Raw genomic sequence first — 16,641 nt, forward strand, 5'->3', positions numbered from 1 at the left:
AGACCTTTGTTATTATGGGATTTACCTAGATTAATCCAAAAGGCTAACAAGTCATCAGAGAATCCACATGGCTAACGCTAAGTCACACGAGATCTAACACCAGGCTAAGTGATGTCCTCTGAGAGCCCACAGAATATATCGTGTTTTACCTGCAAGTTCACATATGTGCTCTGTGAAGATGAACGTTGGAATACGGACATATTGTTTATTACTGACAAAGCAGATTTACTCTTCTAACAATTCCTATTTTATGAATGTTTGTCAAAAACAATACACAAAAAACTCCCCAAACCACCCCTAAATTACCCCTACCCCCCTACACATGGAGGACAGGTAGAGAGTGACAGACCCCACACTACACATAGAGAACAGGTAGAGCGTGACAGACCCCACACTACACATGGATGACAGATACAGAGTGACAGACCCTTACAGTACACATGGAGGACAGGTAAAGCATGACAGACCCCGCACTACACATGGAGGTCAGATAGAGAGTGACAGACCCCACACTACACATGGAGGACAGGTAAAGCATGACAGACCCCGCACTACACATGGAGGACAGATAGAGAGTGACAGACCCCATACTACACATGGAGGACAGGTAAAGAGGGACAGATCCCACACTACACATGGAGGACAGATACAGAGTGACAGGCCCCACACTACAAATGGAGAACAGGTAGAGCGTGACAGACCGCGGACTACACATGGAGGACAGCTACAGAGTGACAGACCCTTACAGTACACATGGAGGACAGATAAAGCATGACAGACCCCGCACTACACATGGATGACAGATAGAGAGTGACAGACCCCATACTACACATGGAGGTCAGGTAGAGAGGGACAGATCCCGCACTACACATGGAGGACAGATAGAGAGTGACAGACCCCATACTACACATGGAGGACAGGTAGAGAGGGACAGACCCCATACTACACATGGAGGACAGGTAAAGAGCGACAGACCCCGTGCTACACATAGAGGACAGATAGAGAGTGACAAACCCTTACAGTACACATGGAGGACAGGTAAAGCATGACAGACCCCGCACTACACATGGAGGACAGGTAAAGAGGGACAGACCCCTCACTACACATGGGGAACAGGTAGAGCGTGACAGACCCCGCACTACACATGGAGGACAGGTAAAGCATGACAGACCTCGCACTACACATGGAGGACAGATACAGAGTGACAGACCCCATACTACACATGGAGGACAGGTAGAGAGGGACAGACCCCGTGCTACACATGGAGGACAGGTAGAGCGTGACAGACCCCATACTACACATGGAGGACAGGTAGAGAGGGACAGACCCCGCACTACACATGGAGGACAGATAGAGAGTGACAGACCACATACTACACATGGAGGACAGGTAGAGAGTAGAGATGGGCGAATCCTCAGATGTTCAGGTTCGGCGGGTCCGGCCAGACTTAAAAAAATTCCAATTGGGGACCAGACTTGAATCCGAACACCTGCCAAGAACACCAATCACTCTATAAGTCTATGGGGACCCAGACATTGTGTTGTAAACTGGTGGTAGAAAGGGCTAGAGGGCTGTCAAACAGGTGAATTTTACTTACTGAGTTTCGGCTGTCACACTGCTTCCATTTCCGCTCATTAACCCTCATGCATATTCACTGCTTCCTCCTCTCGACCTCTGTGACAGCGTCTGTGATTGGTTACAGTCAGACTGCCGGCGTGCCAATGTCTGTGATTGGTTGTGGAGTGTAAAAATAAATAAATAATTGGAAAAAATGAAGTGGGGTCCCCAATTATTGATACCCAGCACAGATAAAGCAGACAGCTACAGGCTGCAGCCCCCAGCTGTCTGAATTATTTCGGCGGCTGTGTAGCACAATGCAAGGCATCACATACAGCTCTTTTAAAATTATTTAAATAAATAATTTAAAGAAAAAACGGAGTGTGGTCCTCCCTAATTTTGATACCCAGCCAAGATAAAACCAACAGTTGGGGGCTGGCATTTTCAGGCTGGGGAGGCTCATGGTTATTGTGCCCAACAGCCTAAAAATAACAGCCCACAGCCGCCCCGTAATTGTCACATCCATTGGATGCACCAATTCCAGCACTTCAGCAGGCTCATCCCGATCACCCTGGTGTGGTGACAATTGGGGTAAAATAAGGGGTTAATGACAGCTGTGATTTGTCAGAAAATCACAGCTGTCATCAAGCCTGAGGTTAATAATTGGGAGAGGTCTTAGACTCCCCTTTACTAAAACTGTAAGTTAAAAGAAATAAGCACACAAAAATCCTTTATTTTAAATAAATTTAAAAAACACCCTCTTTCTCCACTTTATTAACCGCCAAAACACCCCTGCAAGTCCGACATAATCCACAGGAGGTTTCACAACGATCCCGGCTTTGCTACATGTAAGGTCTCAGTGCGCCGACGCATTAGAAAATGTAACCTCTCAATGCGGTTTCAGAGACAAACTGACGGAACTGCAGCTGTGAACAATGATGTCACTGAGGTCACCACTGAAGATTCTCACGGTACCCCAGCTGAGACCTCAGGTGAACTGACCTCTGGTTAACTCATTGAATTCAATGACCTCACCTCAGGTGAAGTCATTGAACTCAATGCCGAATTAACGGATTAGGCAATGTGTGCACATTGAGTATTTGGATGCAGACATTTGTGCACCAAATCTGTATTTCCTTTCAAAAGAACTTGCCAAAACAGCATCAAAACGCATGCGATTTTGGTGCCTTTTTTGCCGGTAGATGGAGATTTTGTGCAGAACTGTCCGCACCCAAATACTCAATGTACACATTGCCTAGTCTGGTAATCCGGCATTGAGTTCAAAGACTTCACCTGAGCAGGGTTAAGCGATATTAATCTAATAGATGCAACAATTTCGGCATGGCTGCAGACTGCTATTTTTAGGCTGGGGGACCCAATAAACATGGACCTCCCCAGCCTGAGAATACCATCCTCCAGCTGTCTGCTTTATTTTGGCTGGGTATCAAAATTAGGGGGGAAAGCACACCTTTTTTTAAAAATAATTTTTTCATTGCTTATTTAAATAATTAAAGAAAAGTCTCATGGGATCCCTCGTATTTTGATACACAGCCAAGATAATGCACACAGTGGAAGCTGCTGCCTGTAGCCGTCTGCTTTAGCTGTGCTGGGTATCAATATACGGGGGACCCAACGTCATTTTTTGTTGCAAATTATTTAATTTTACACTCCACAACCAATCACTGATGCCGTCACACCGGTAGTCTGACTGCATTCAATCACAGATGCTGTCACAGAGGATGGGTAGGGAAAGCAGTGAATATGCATGAGAGCTAATGATCGGACCCGGAAGCAGTGTGAGACGCAATATTAATAATTCTCCTGCTTTAATTTCAATTTTGCTTTCTTTTAACGTTCCTTTTTTTTATCGGGTGGCCTAATCCAAACAATAACACACACAGACTTCCTTGAGAAGTCCATGTTCAGGGTCCATGCACCAACACTAGGTGTCTGCTACGGACCCCGAACTTTACAGTTCTGGTTCACCCATCACTACTCTTGGACTGTCTTGTAAGCTGTGAATTATTTAGTAGGTGTGAAATTGAATTTTAGTAGTAAGTATAATCATTTCTGTTCCTCTTTTATGGAATTCAGTTTCCAAGTCTTCTTTAGAGGCTTAATTATTTTTCTTAGAAATCAGACACAATTGCAGAATCCCAACAGACCATGTTATAGTCAATGGAGTCTCTTGCACGCTTTTTGTGTTCAAAGGGTTAAGGAAAATGTATAGAAAGGGAGCAACATAACATAACCTTATTTCATGAGCGGCAATAGGTTGTCAGGTCCTGGTACATTGTTCTTATAATCCAACAAATGAGAAGCAGCGTCTACAGTAGATATTGCACCATTTTACGGCATCTCGAGGGAGTGTTGATGCTGACCTCAGTATCCTTAAAGCTTTCTGCTCATTAGAAGGACTGCTTTCTGCAAATATCTAGATGTATCTAGTCTCTGAATAGAATAGCTCCTTGCATGCTGTTATGTCTTTTCTCCGCCTGAGGCCATTTCTGTGCTGTCTTCTTGGTCTATGTCTTTGACAAACAGCTGTGTATGTGTGTGCTGGGGCATCACTAAACTAAGCCAGGCAGCGAGGAAATCCTGGACGGATTACTTAGTGCTGTATACCCTGTGCCAGGAGAATCTTATTATATGCCCAGAGATGCCGCTAACTAAAATAAATTTGCAGCCAAATAAGATATGTCAAATAAAAATGAAGCCATGGTATAGAGTTGAAGATGTTTTTTATGCCAATGTTTAATTTGATAGATTGCGTTCGGTGAGATTTTTGATGTTCCACCATTTCTGCAACTATTATTTAAAGGGAATTCGTCAGCAGGTTTTTGCTATGTAAGCTGAAGTCTGCATGATGCAAGGGTTAACACAGATAATTTAGAGATGCCTGTCTTGTCAAGGTCCAATCTGTTGTTTATTTGCTACGTCTGTTTAAGCAGCAGGACCCTTATCATTGTGACACGCCCGCAACGGGGCCGTAGGGCACTCATTACCCGGCCGGTTCTTGTCTGGGAGGATGTCGCCGCGACAAGGCTCGGTTCCGTGACTCCGGCGGTGTCGTTTAAAAGGGATAATAAAGGGGATAATAGTTTGTGATGCCACATGTGGTACTGGGACAGAGATAACCGATGCTGCGAGATGGGGACCGCTGGGGCACATGGTGATGCAGCTTGGTTGGTATAGCTCTCGACAGTTAGAGCTGGGCCCCAGGACTGTTGATAGTAGTATTCTTTGTAATTGATGGAGGGACTTAATGTTGGGGTCGAGGACTGAGAATGCCGGTAATAACTGGATAACACAAGGGCCATAGTTTCCTTTACCTTATACTTGGTAGTTGATGGTACAGACCTGGGAGACTGGTCCAGCAGGTAACGGAGGTCCGGTCAGCCTGTAAGCAATAGAGGGAATCCACCCAGCCAGGTGGGTTGTAGGCCTTCCTTTTAGCGCTCTAATGTGCAGGTCCCTGCGGCTTGGAGCTACACTGCGACCCTCTTCCTCATGGTGGTAGTCGTTCTTACCCATATGGCGGGCAGTGCAAGCCTTTCATGGGTACCGCTCCTTCCGTCGCGGCTCCGGGCTCTACTTTACTGCTTTACCTTCGGGTGTTCTGTGGGGCCAGGAGACTTGCAATCCTGCCCTCTGGGTTTAACTGATGGGGCTTTAGCACCCACGCAGCCTAGGACCCCGGTGTCCTGCTTTCTGTGCTTGGTCCTGAGAGAACTATGTCGCAGCTCTCTTCCCAGAGACAGTCTTCACTCTTCTCCTTACTTGTTCTGATTAGTTTCACTTTCTGTGTGTGTGTGTGTGTGTGTTGCTAACTCCTCCTCCAGGCCAGAATGCATAGGGAAGCTTCCCGCAAATCGGGTTCTTGAGCTCCCCCTTCTGGTCCGGAGTAAGAAGTGTTGAGTGCTAGTGTACCTAGCATGGGAGACCCCCCCTCCTTGCTTCCAGGCATAGCATTACCTCCTGTGAGGAGGGCAATGTTACTGTTGCAACCGGACAACTGGGGTGCTACAATTGCTCCGACTACAAAGTTATGCGCACGGCAGTCCTTCCTCTTATTGACATCTCACTGTCAATGTACAATCTCTATTGAGAACCTGACATGGGTGGGACATCTCTCTAAAAATACTGATTGTGTTTGAACGGCTGCACCCAATAATGTAAGTGAGACATAGTTGGATTCAGGATCACTACATAATACATACTTTTTAATGAGTTTCCGCAGCAGAAATGCACTAAAAACCCATGTGCATTTTTACCTGCAGATTTTCTGCAAGTCTATGGGGAAAAATTGCCCATAAAACTCAACGTACCAGCAAGAGAAGTTGACACGCTGATTTGTAACACACACCACAGGTCAGTTTACGCTGAGTAAAAAAGAAGCTCAATGGGCAGGAAATTTCTATAAATCCCATCCACTTTTGTGGAGCTGTAAGATGATGCGTTTTATGAAATTATGCAGCGTCAAAAACTGACTAAAAACTCATTGTGGGAAAGTAGTGCTGGGGTTTGTAAATGGACTTTAAAAGGCACATATTGTAACTCTTTAACTCAACAGATATGTCATCTAGATTGTTTGCCTCGTGCAGTACCATTCTTGGTGCTGATTCTTGACCACATTACTAACTCAACACCCATCTCACTCTTTGGCCATCCGTAATCTGACCAATGTCCTTGGTGATTACCATTCACTATTTTTCCAACTATTTAACTATTGTATCAGCCTTACCTTGGCCAATCAATGACTATTTTGGGGACCCCAGCTTGAGGCTTTCTTTGCTTGGGTTCAGGGTGAAGTTCAGGAGATCCATTATACCACACTCCATTATACCACAATCCATTATTTACCACACTCTAGCCAGTTCCAAGCAGATTGTGACTATACGTGTCAACACCCCAGTATTTGGTTGTAACACCTCCACCCCATGACCGCACATTATTACAACATTAATAAATAATACCAGCAAACTGTTGCTGAATAAAATCCACTATACTAAGACCCTCATATTGGTAGATATCATGAGTCCCCTAAAATAAGTACCAACTAGATAGTGCCCCAGATAGTAATAGTGTTCCACATAATAATAATGTCCCTCAATGTGTGAGAGCAGGGCAGTCAGGGAGTGGAACAGGCTACTACAGGAGGTGGTGAGCTCTCCATCTATGGAAGTCTTCAAGCGGAAACTGGATAATATAGCTGGGATGATTTAGGAAAGCCTGCACTCGCAGGGGGTTAGACCCGATGGCCCTTGAGGTCCCTTCCAACTCTACCATTCTATGATTCTATGTGTCCCCCCCCATAGTATCAATGCCTTAGAACAATAGTCATTCTACAAAGTAATAGTGCCCCATTAGTGTCCTCATCACATTCATAGTATATCCTATGCTAATATTACCAACTTTTTGACCCCTGCACATCAATAATGCCCCTTTAAAGTCCATTCACAATTAAAGTGCCCCACACGGTTTCCTGTTAATGACAAAGACAGCTAAAGTGCTCCTCTAAAAATGCTAATGTCGCGGGCGGAGGAGGGGACGCTGCGCTCACCCACCGCTCGGGTCCGGCTGCTGCTGCTGCTGCTCGGTGGTGGCTCGAGCGGTGGGCCGGATCCCGGGGACTCGAGCGGCATTCCTCGCCCGTGAGTGAAAGGGGGTGGTTTGGTTTAGGGATATTGTCCGTGACGCCACCCACGGTTGTGGTGAGATTGGTGACACCACCGCTGCTCTGGACGGGGATCCCGGGAGCGGTGACAAGGAGCAGCTTGGATGTTGTTTTCTCCCCTCTGTGGGTAGGGGGGTTGGTTGTCCCGGGGCCCCGGTAAGGGGTAGGGATGGATGGCAGGCGGGTTACGGGGCCTGGTGAGGTGCAGGGTCGCGGGGGCAGCGCTGTGCCGCACGGCACGGTGGTACTCACTCAGCCAGTAATTCACACAGAGTCTCTGGTCAAACAAACGGCTGGATGGACGGGTCCCACAGACGGCTGCGGTAGCTCTCCCGGTAGGTTGATGGTGACTGCCTTTCCCTGCACCTGTGTTGTGTTTACGGTTCCAATGGCTTCCCACCGGTAACCCGCTCCCCAGCTTGGATGGATGCTGAAGGAGCCCCTTTTGCCCGCAGGCTCTGGCCCTGGGAACTGTAGCCTTGGTGGTGACTGTGTTTCCCTTTACAGTGTGAGCTGTTGCCTTCAATCGGGTCTTGACTGCTGGGAAACCCTGGAGGTTCCCGTCGCTAACGGATTTGACCAGTTTTATGGCGACTCCTAGCCTGGTCGGGGTCCGTAAGCCCTGCCGGATGGTGCTGGCTTCTCTTTGCTCCCCGAACCGGTACTGTCGGGCTACCGCCCGTCCACGGTCCACGCACCCGGACACGGTCAGTCTCCTCTCTACTACCTCACTCCTCCAACTTCAAAACTAATCTCTAATCTGCTCTGACTCCTTTTCCCGCCTCCAGGACTGTGAACTCCTTGGTGGGCGGGGCCAACCACCTGGCCCACCCCCTGGTGTGGACATCAGCCCCTGGAGGGAGGCAACAAGGATTTTTGTTTGACTTCGGTGTGCCTAGCCGGGATGTAGGGTGTGTTGGTGTAGTACCTGTGACGACCTGGCTTGTCCAGGGCGCCACATTAACAATGAATGTTCCCTACCCCCCGCCCCCCCCCCGAGCAGCTTAGCTTCCTGTCCTCTTTTGGCCTGTGGCCTGCTCTGTTATTGGCACAATGTAGGTTGGAAACAGTTCCTGGCAAAACATGGGCCGCAGGTCTGAGGTGGCCTGGTGAATAGTGTGACGGCCCTGAACTAGTCAGGGTGTCACAGGGTACTGCACTCCTTTCTTCTCTTGGTGCAAGACTCAACCCCCCATGGTTCTGGGATCCCAACCGTTGGTATTGCTCCATCAGCATCCAAATCCTAGTCACGCCTCTCACCACACCCTGTCAGGCACACCAGTGGGTGGTCTAGCTGGAAAAGGGCCACTCGCCTAGGGTTCAGGCAGACTCTCGGACGGGCTCCCCTGAAGTGGCAGTGGCACTCAGAGACTTGGTTTACTACTGTGTCAGAGTCTGCTTTCTGGTTGCATCCATACCAACATGGCCTGAGTGAGTACGCTGTCCTCCCCTGCTTCCAATCTGCACCATACTCCCCTACACCTCTCCATCACGAGTCCCGGGGCCTCCCCTACCCGTGAAGGGAACGTCATTTGGCTACCCCACTCCATCTCCCCCGGGTACTCCTATTGGCAGCGGTGGTACTCCCCTTACCGTGAACCACGGGTGGCTTCACGAACTCTTATCCCCTTTAAATACCCCCTTTTCATTTGAAGTGGCCGTGAGCCCCCAGGTCCGGAGACCCTGGAGCCATGGTAACGCCTGGATGTGAGCGGTTCGACCGCTGCAGGGGCGGCACAAATAGTGTAGTGTTCGGTGGCGCAGGAAGCTGATGGCTCCCTGCTCCACCGCAGTATTTAACAAAATCCATGTCCTGTGGACAAGAAAACTGTTGAACGCGGAGTTAAAAGGAGACTAAGGGGATAGTGAAACCCCCCTCGGTCTATTTAGCTTACTTAACCCTTTCTATATAATCCTTAGCTTATGAGCAAAATCAGGTGCTGGTTCCTTTCTACCAGATGCCAGTTTACTAAATTCTGCCATGTTCATTCCCTCTTAAATTAAAATGGAGCTATCAGGCGGACGGTTAAAATGTCTCTCATTGCTCAGACCAGATACTATCTAAGATTTGGCCGTGAAGTACGCCTCAGCATGCTCGGTATAAAGATGTTTTGTACCAGCTTGAAAGTTTTGTGATATTTTCCGCCATTAAACCCTCTTTGTCCTTGCCTGACTCTTATGTGACCCTCCAGAATGTCAGTCCCCCCCATTATGTGCTATTCCGAAACAGGTTCTCCTCTGTGAGAAGAGTGTGTCAATTATCCAGCACAGCGGTGCATTGTGTAGAGCTAGCAGGAACAGCACAGGAAGATCCAGAGCCAGACAGGCTGGCTTAGTGGGAACACGTAAATCGGAGGAAACTGCACAAACACACAGCCAAGCACACATGCGAGAGGCAGATCAAAACGCCCGTAGTATTCCAGGCAGGAGGAAGCAGATTATCTGCGCAGCTCTGATTCCTTATGGCGTTCTGTATAAATAAGGAGTAAGATCCAGACAGAAGACAGGATATTATGGAGAAGCGCTGCCCACATGGTGACGAAGAGTCAAAATCGACAGAAGGAGCAGGAGTACAGATCCGACGTGCTGGTGTTCAATCACGGACAAGGTAAGTTCAATACATGTATCAGATTTATATAAAGCTCTATCCCTCCAAGGGCAACATGTCCAAGGAGTTTTATGTTTTCCCTGTGTTTCTGTGGGTTCCTCTGGGTTCTCCGGTTTCCTCCCACACTCCAAAGACATACAAAGAAGGAATTTAGATTATAGCCCCAATGGGGACAGTGATGATCACGTCTGTAAAGCTCTGTGGAATAAAGAGCGCTATATATATGAATAAAATAAATAAATACTATAAAAGCTGAGTGTAAGGACGGTGCTGCTTCTACATGAGTAATCCAAGATGCTGCACCTAACATAGAGCCCCTGTGCAAGAACAGTATGTGGCCCCTTATTTCTCCAGAAAAGTCCTCAAAGCACAAATTCACAACAGTTTTGTGAACCCTGGATGGGAACCATTACCCTAGACCAGTGTTTCCCAAACTCCAGTCCTCATGGCCCCCAACAAGTCATGTTTTGAGGATTTCCTTATTATTGGACAGGTGATGGAATCATTATCAAGGCATCACCTGTGCTATATTAAGGAAATCCTGAAAACCTGACCTGTTGGAGGTCGTGAGGACTGAAGTTTGGGAACCACTGCCCTAGACACTTGGAATAGAAAGTAAGGAACGCTATTATTTTTCTTTCCGGTACCATTGAGCGCATACACAATAGCACATTTGGTATGTTCACCCTTTTGGGAAATTTAAAGGGGTTGCTTCATGTTGAAAACAATTAGTTCAGATCTAGATGGAACAAACTGAGGCATATTCTTCTTCCATCACCCCTATGGATCCAGCTAAGACTGCTCTTGAGGTCTGCGTCAACTTTGGAAGTGATGTCTTTAGCATCTGATTGTTAACAGCTAAAACCAGGGGCGCACGTATCATTAGTGAAACCTGGGGCCCAAGAGGTTGGGGGTCCATTCGTACCTGCAAAAGAGGTGGAATTGTGCATTTTGATGATCTCTTGGGCTGCAAGTTGGGGGCAACATTTACCTCCAAAGTAGGTGGGATTCTGTTTTTTGATGAGCTCTTGGGCTGCAAAGAACCCATATGTTGTACTTGCCCAGGAACCCTTTTCTGTCTGTGTCCACCAGTGGCCAAAACCTATAATTGGCTGCAGCGGTCAAGTGATTAGAAGAGCACTTTATCAGAGATACATTCAAAGTCCATCTCTTCTAGTTATCTGACCACTGCAGCTAATCACAGAGTTCTCTGGTCCTTTTGACATCTAGGACATCCCTTTCGGAGCCGGCACAGACATCCAGCATAACCTGTGCAGAACCCATGATGGAGAAAGAAGGGGAGTGTGGCTCTGTTTATTAAATGTCTACGACTGGATAAAAATTATTGTCAGTGTCGGATAAGCCTTATAATATTCCCAAATACTTCATCAAATAGGAACAATCTCTACCTCAAATGTAGAAGTGATGAACGTCAGATCCGTTTGATCACTATACTGTATCATGTTTGTGTCGCGGGCGGAGGAGGGGACGACGCGCTCTCCCACTGCTGCTCGGATCCGGCTACCGCGGCTGCTGCGGCCTGCCGCTGCTCGGTGGCTCGAGCGATGGGCCGGATCCCGGGGACTCTAGCGGCGCTCCTCGCCCGTGAGTGAAAAGGGGAACTTGGGTGTGGGGTTAGTTTATTGTCCGTGACGCCACCCACGGTTGTGGTGATTAGGTGTACACCACCGCTGCTCTGGCTGGGGATCCCGGGAGTGATGGTATGGAGCAGCCAGTTGTTGTGTTGCCCCTCCGTGGGTAGGGGTTGGTGATCCCGGGGCCCAGTGATGGGGTTGTTGGATGGTGGACGGGCGGGCTATGGGGCCTGTTGAGGTGCAGGGGCAGCGCTGTGCCGTACGGCACGGAGGTACTCACTCAGCCAGTAAACACGACACAGTTCTCGGTAAACAAACGGCTGGTTGGACGGGTCCCTCGGACGGTTGCTGTTGTTGTTTCTCCCCTGACCCAGTTTAGTGGGATAAGTCCTTTCTTTCGCCTCAGTGCACCCTCTTCCTGCTCTCCGGTTTCCAGCTGGCTCCCCGATTCAGTACCGGGGGGCCACCGCACATTTGGGTAGGTCCATGTGGGTCAGATCTGCAAATCTACAGCACCAGAATCTGCTCAGGAGGGGGAAATCTGTTGTGAAAATGAGCAGAATAAACTGTGCAGGATAAATCTAACCGTACTGATCATTTTACACCGCGGTCCTGGATGAATTTTCTAAAAATGTCATATACAATACCAGTACTGTGTAACGCAGTGGATTTTCCAAGCAGAAGCTTTGGACAGAAAGTCAGCGGGGTATAGGACCTATGCGAACACACACTTTTTTATGTTTGTAGTACTGATTTTCAAGTAATAAAAGTTATCATGGCGGTTCCTAATGAAGATATATATCGCTTACCTCTATATGTTATATTATTTATCTTCTGTAAATACCGCTGCTTTCCTGAAAATAGTATTGTATACAGTATTTTTAAGACTAGAATTACCTACAGGTAAAAGGAGGGAGAGAAGCAGGAGCAAAAGAAAAGCAAAGCTAGATTCAGAAGAGCAGAGGTAAAATAAATATAAACATATTTATGGGAAATTACACAAAGGGGTTTGCAAAAACTTCAGATTTGTCATTTACATCTTTGGAGCTGTGTTGTATGTATATGGTAGCCTCTGAGTGAAGAAAGAATGAGCGCACCAGGAGTATAAAGAGTACCTTTGTTGAAATCAAAGTCCACATCTTAGGTATTGTCGGGTGAAAATACAGAAAGGAGTCAAGTTTTGTTTATGTGTCAAAGATCCCTATGGGCCACCTATGTCTGCATGCGATATACCATGGAGTGGAGCGAGTGATATAGATAGAGCTAAAGTAATACGTAAGATATATTATATCCGCAACCAACCAGCAATAAAATCTGGTATGGTGTGTGTATATATATATATATATATATATATATATATATATATATATATATATATATATATATATATATATATATATATATATATATATATATATATATATATATATATATATATATATATATATATATATATATATATATATATATATATATATATATATAGCTCTGGCAGAAATTAAGTGACCACTGCAAGGTTTTCAGATTTTTCTCTTTATAGGTATATTTTTGAGTACAATGTAATTTGTTCTTTTATTCTATAAACTACATGTCTCCGAACGAATTTCCAAGCAGTAAATTTTGTATTTATTTTCTGAAAATGAGCAATGATCAAAATAACAAAAGAAAATCATTGCTTTAAGACCTCAAATAATGCAAAGAAAACAAGTTCATAATCATTTACAAACAACAATACTAATGTTTTACCTCAGGAAGAGTTCATAAATCAATATTTTGATATATCAATCTCCTGACCTGAACCCCATTGAAAACCTCTGGAATGTGATAAAGAGGAAGATGGATAGTCACAAGCCATCAAACAAAGGAGAACTGTCAACATTTTTTGCACCAAGAGTGGCAAAAGGTCGCCCAAAAGCAGTGTGAAAGACTGGTGGAAAGCATGCCAAGATGCATGAAAGCTGTGATTAAAAATCATGGTTATTCCACAAAATATTGATTTCTGAACTCTTCCTGAGTTAAAACATTAATATTGTTGTTTCTGAATGATTATGATCTTGTTTTCTTTGCATTATTTGAGGTCTGAAAGCAATTTATTTTTTTGTTATTTTGACCATTTCTCATTTTCAGAAAATAAATGCAACATTTATTGCTTGGAAATTCGGAGACATGTCAGTAGTTTATAGAATAAAAAAAATTACATTTTACTCAAAAATATATCTATAAAGAGAAAAATCAGAAAAAAAAATGAAAATTTTGCAGTGGTCTCTTAATTTTTGCCAGAGGCTGTATCTATATATATAATTGCCTTATTCTGTCTGTCTGTCTGTCTGTCTTGCTCCAAAATTGTGTCCTTACAGTGACAACCGTCGGATTGGCCGCTGGGCTCGGCCTGGCCCCGCCCCTCCACACGGATTGGCCGCTCGGCTCAGCCCTGCCCCCGCATGGATTAACCGTTTGGCCAGGCCCGCCCCCCGCACGCGATGCCCGCTAGGCCACGCCCCCCGCACGCGATGCCCGCTGGCCCCGCCCCCGCATGGATTAACCGTTTGGTCAGGCCCGCCCCCCCGCACGCGATGCCCGCTAGGCCACGCCCCCTGCACGCAATGCCCGCTAGGCCACGCCCCCGCACGTGATGCCCGCTAGGCTACGCCCCCGCACGCGATGCCCGCTAGGTCACACCCCCCACACACGTTGGGCACCTGTACACCACCCCCCAGGACTACTCCTCCCATTATACTCCTCTTTCCCCAGGACTACTCCTCCCATTATACTCCTCCTATTATACTCCTCCTATTATACTCCTCTCTGAGGGGTTCGCAGCATGGGGGATGGAGCACGATGGGGAGTGCAGCATGGGGGATGGAGCACGATGAGGCGTGCAGCATGGGGGATGGAGCACGATGGGGGGTGCAGCATGGGGGGTGGACCACGATGGGAGGTGCAGCATGGGGGATGGAGCACGATCGGGGGTGCGCAACATGGGGGATGGAGCAAGATGGGGGGTGCGCAGCATGGGGGATGGAGCACGATGGGGGGTGCGCAGCATGGGGGATGGAGCATGATGGGGGGTGCGCAGCATGGGGGATGGAGCACGATGGGGGGTGCGCAGCATGGGAGATGGAGCACGATGGGGGTGCGCAGCATGGGGGATGGAGCACGATGGGGGGTGCGCAGCATGGGGGATGGAGCACGATGGGGGGTGCGCAGCATGGGGGATGGAGCACGATGGGGGTGCACACCTCCCCCCAAAACACACACACACCGCCACACACGCACCGCACAACACACCACACACACACTGGGAACCACAAACACCACCCTACACAGACACCCACACACACAGACAACGCCGCACACACACAACACCCAACACACAAACACCGCAGCATACACAAATATACACACATACCGCACAACACACACACATTGCACAAAACATACTTCCCCCAAAACACACACACGCACCCCACACCCACACAAACCGTGCAACACACACAGCACCACACACACACAACGCTACAGACACACAGCTCTCCACAAACAACGCAACACACACAACGCAACACACATACATCGCTCTCACCCCCCGCCACACCCAGACAACACCCAGAACATTTACAGCGCACTACACAAACACTTGGCAACTACACACAACAACATCTATATATATAACAAAAATCATACATTAACTACACAATACGTAAATTCTAGAATACCCGATGCGTAGAATCGGGCCACCTTCTAGTATATATATATATATATATATACACACATACATACACAGTATATGATACTGGTTTTCAGTGGATGAGCTGGGTGCTTAGAAGTTCAAAGTCACCCTGCACAGATCTGAGCAGATTGGTGACAATAGGATATAATATAATGAATGCATTGTGAATGAGCTGTCTCCGTCTATGTAAACATAATCTGTTAGAACAGAGGCAAGCCTTTATATTTCCTATCTTTGAAGCCTAATTGTTTTTTGAAGTCTGCGGCAGATTTCATTAACCCTTTATTCTGCTGAGAATTGTAATTGTGACAATACTAAGGACCAGGGGGCATGCACTTCGAGTGAAAGAAAAGTGATTCCGGCAGCGACATAGGAAAGGAATCTTTACAGTTAGAGCAGTCAGACTGTGGAATGCCCTACCACAAGAGGTAGTAATGGCAGATAGTATAACAGCTTTTTATAAAGGGCTGGATGATTTCCTCAGTGCACACAACATTGTTGGTTATAAGTGACTTAGTGACAAAATGTATAATTGGTGGAGGAAGGGTGAACTAGATGGACCTAGATCATTCTTCAACCTATGTAACTATGTAACAGGGATTGCACAGTAACAAAAACAACATTTTTATTTAAATATTTATATATAACTTTGTTCAGTATGTAAAGTTATGAAACTTTGCCAATCACTCTATTAAGGATTTTGTTTTCATTAGTATAAATAGCATGTAAGTGCTTTCTAAACCCTGGCTTTTCTACAGTTTTTGTCCCTGCCTTCAGCCGCACTGATATTAGAACGTACTCATTTGGAGTGCAGATGATGGCAGTGGACGGATCAGCACTTGTTTCCTTCTCTGAGTGTGTCACTATGACTATGGTACAGCGGGGAACCAGGGCTCCTGAGCTGTCCCTCAAGGTAGAGGGCCCTATGCGGTCCCTAATCTCAGGGATACTTCTGATGGTGGAGAGACCTGAGTCTCCTTCCCGGCCCTGCATCGGACCAGTCCTGATCTGATGTCCTCTCCCTCTCCCTCCAAGGACGGACGGGACAGGAGTGTGATGAAACCCTCGGAAAAAGACAGAGAAGGAAAAAACAAAACTTTGTCACACAGCACTGACATACAAAGGTAAAGACAATAAGAAATTCAGGAGGAAAGGCAAGAGCAGGAAGGAAGTTACAAAACAACAGGGGTCAACTCCAGAAATGCACCAAGCAAAGAGTACAGCTTTCATCAGTAAGTCTGTCAGGGACACCACACCTCATAGACCAACATAGAATAAACTATTGCTGGCATTGGTGTAAGGTTTCAACCAGCATAAAAAGGAGGGGCTGAAAACAGGAGGAAGAAGGAGTTCAATGTGTAAACAATTTTTTTATTAAGCAAAAAGAGGGGAAGGGGTTTTGGTGAACGCACATGTAAAAAAAGTTAAAAACATACAAAAAAAGAAGAACACCGGTATAGGCACGTAACACACA

The 16,641-nt window shown here is 46.7% G+C and overlaps 1 protein-coding gene across 2 annotated transcripts in view; it reads left to right on the top strand.

Annotated features, from left to right (window-relative positions):
• NIM1K (NIM1 serine/threonine protein kinase) overlaps positions 1 to 16,641 on the top strand; it is a 97,982-nt gene that overhangs the window by 39,070 nt on the left and 42,271 nt on the right. Inside the window, exon 1 of one of the 2 annotated variants that reach the window (XM_075326475.1) lies at positions 9,558 to 9,842. The exons of the other annotated variant lie outside the window; for it this stretch is intronic. The gene's annotated coding sequence lies outside the window, so the exon portion shown is untranslated. Of the gene's footprint in view, positions 1 to 9,557; positions 9,843 to 16,641 lie in introns of those variants that run through there. 2 annotated transcript variants of the gene reach the window in all.

Source organism: Anomaloglossus baeobatrachus, chromosome 1, assembly GCF_048569485.1.
Source record: "Anomaloglossus baeobatrachus isolate aAnoBae1 chromosome 1, aAnoBae1.hap1, whole genome shotgun sequence".
NCBI lineage: Eukaryota > Metazoa > Chordata > Amphibia > Anura > Aromobatidae > Anomaloglossus > Anomaloglossus baeobatrachus.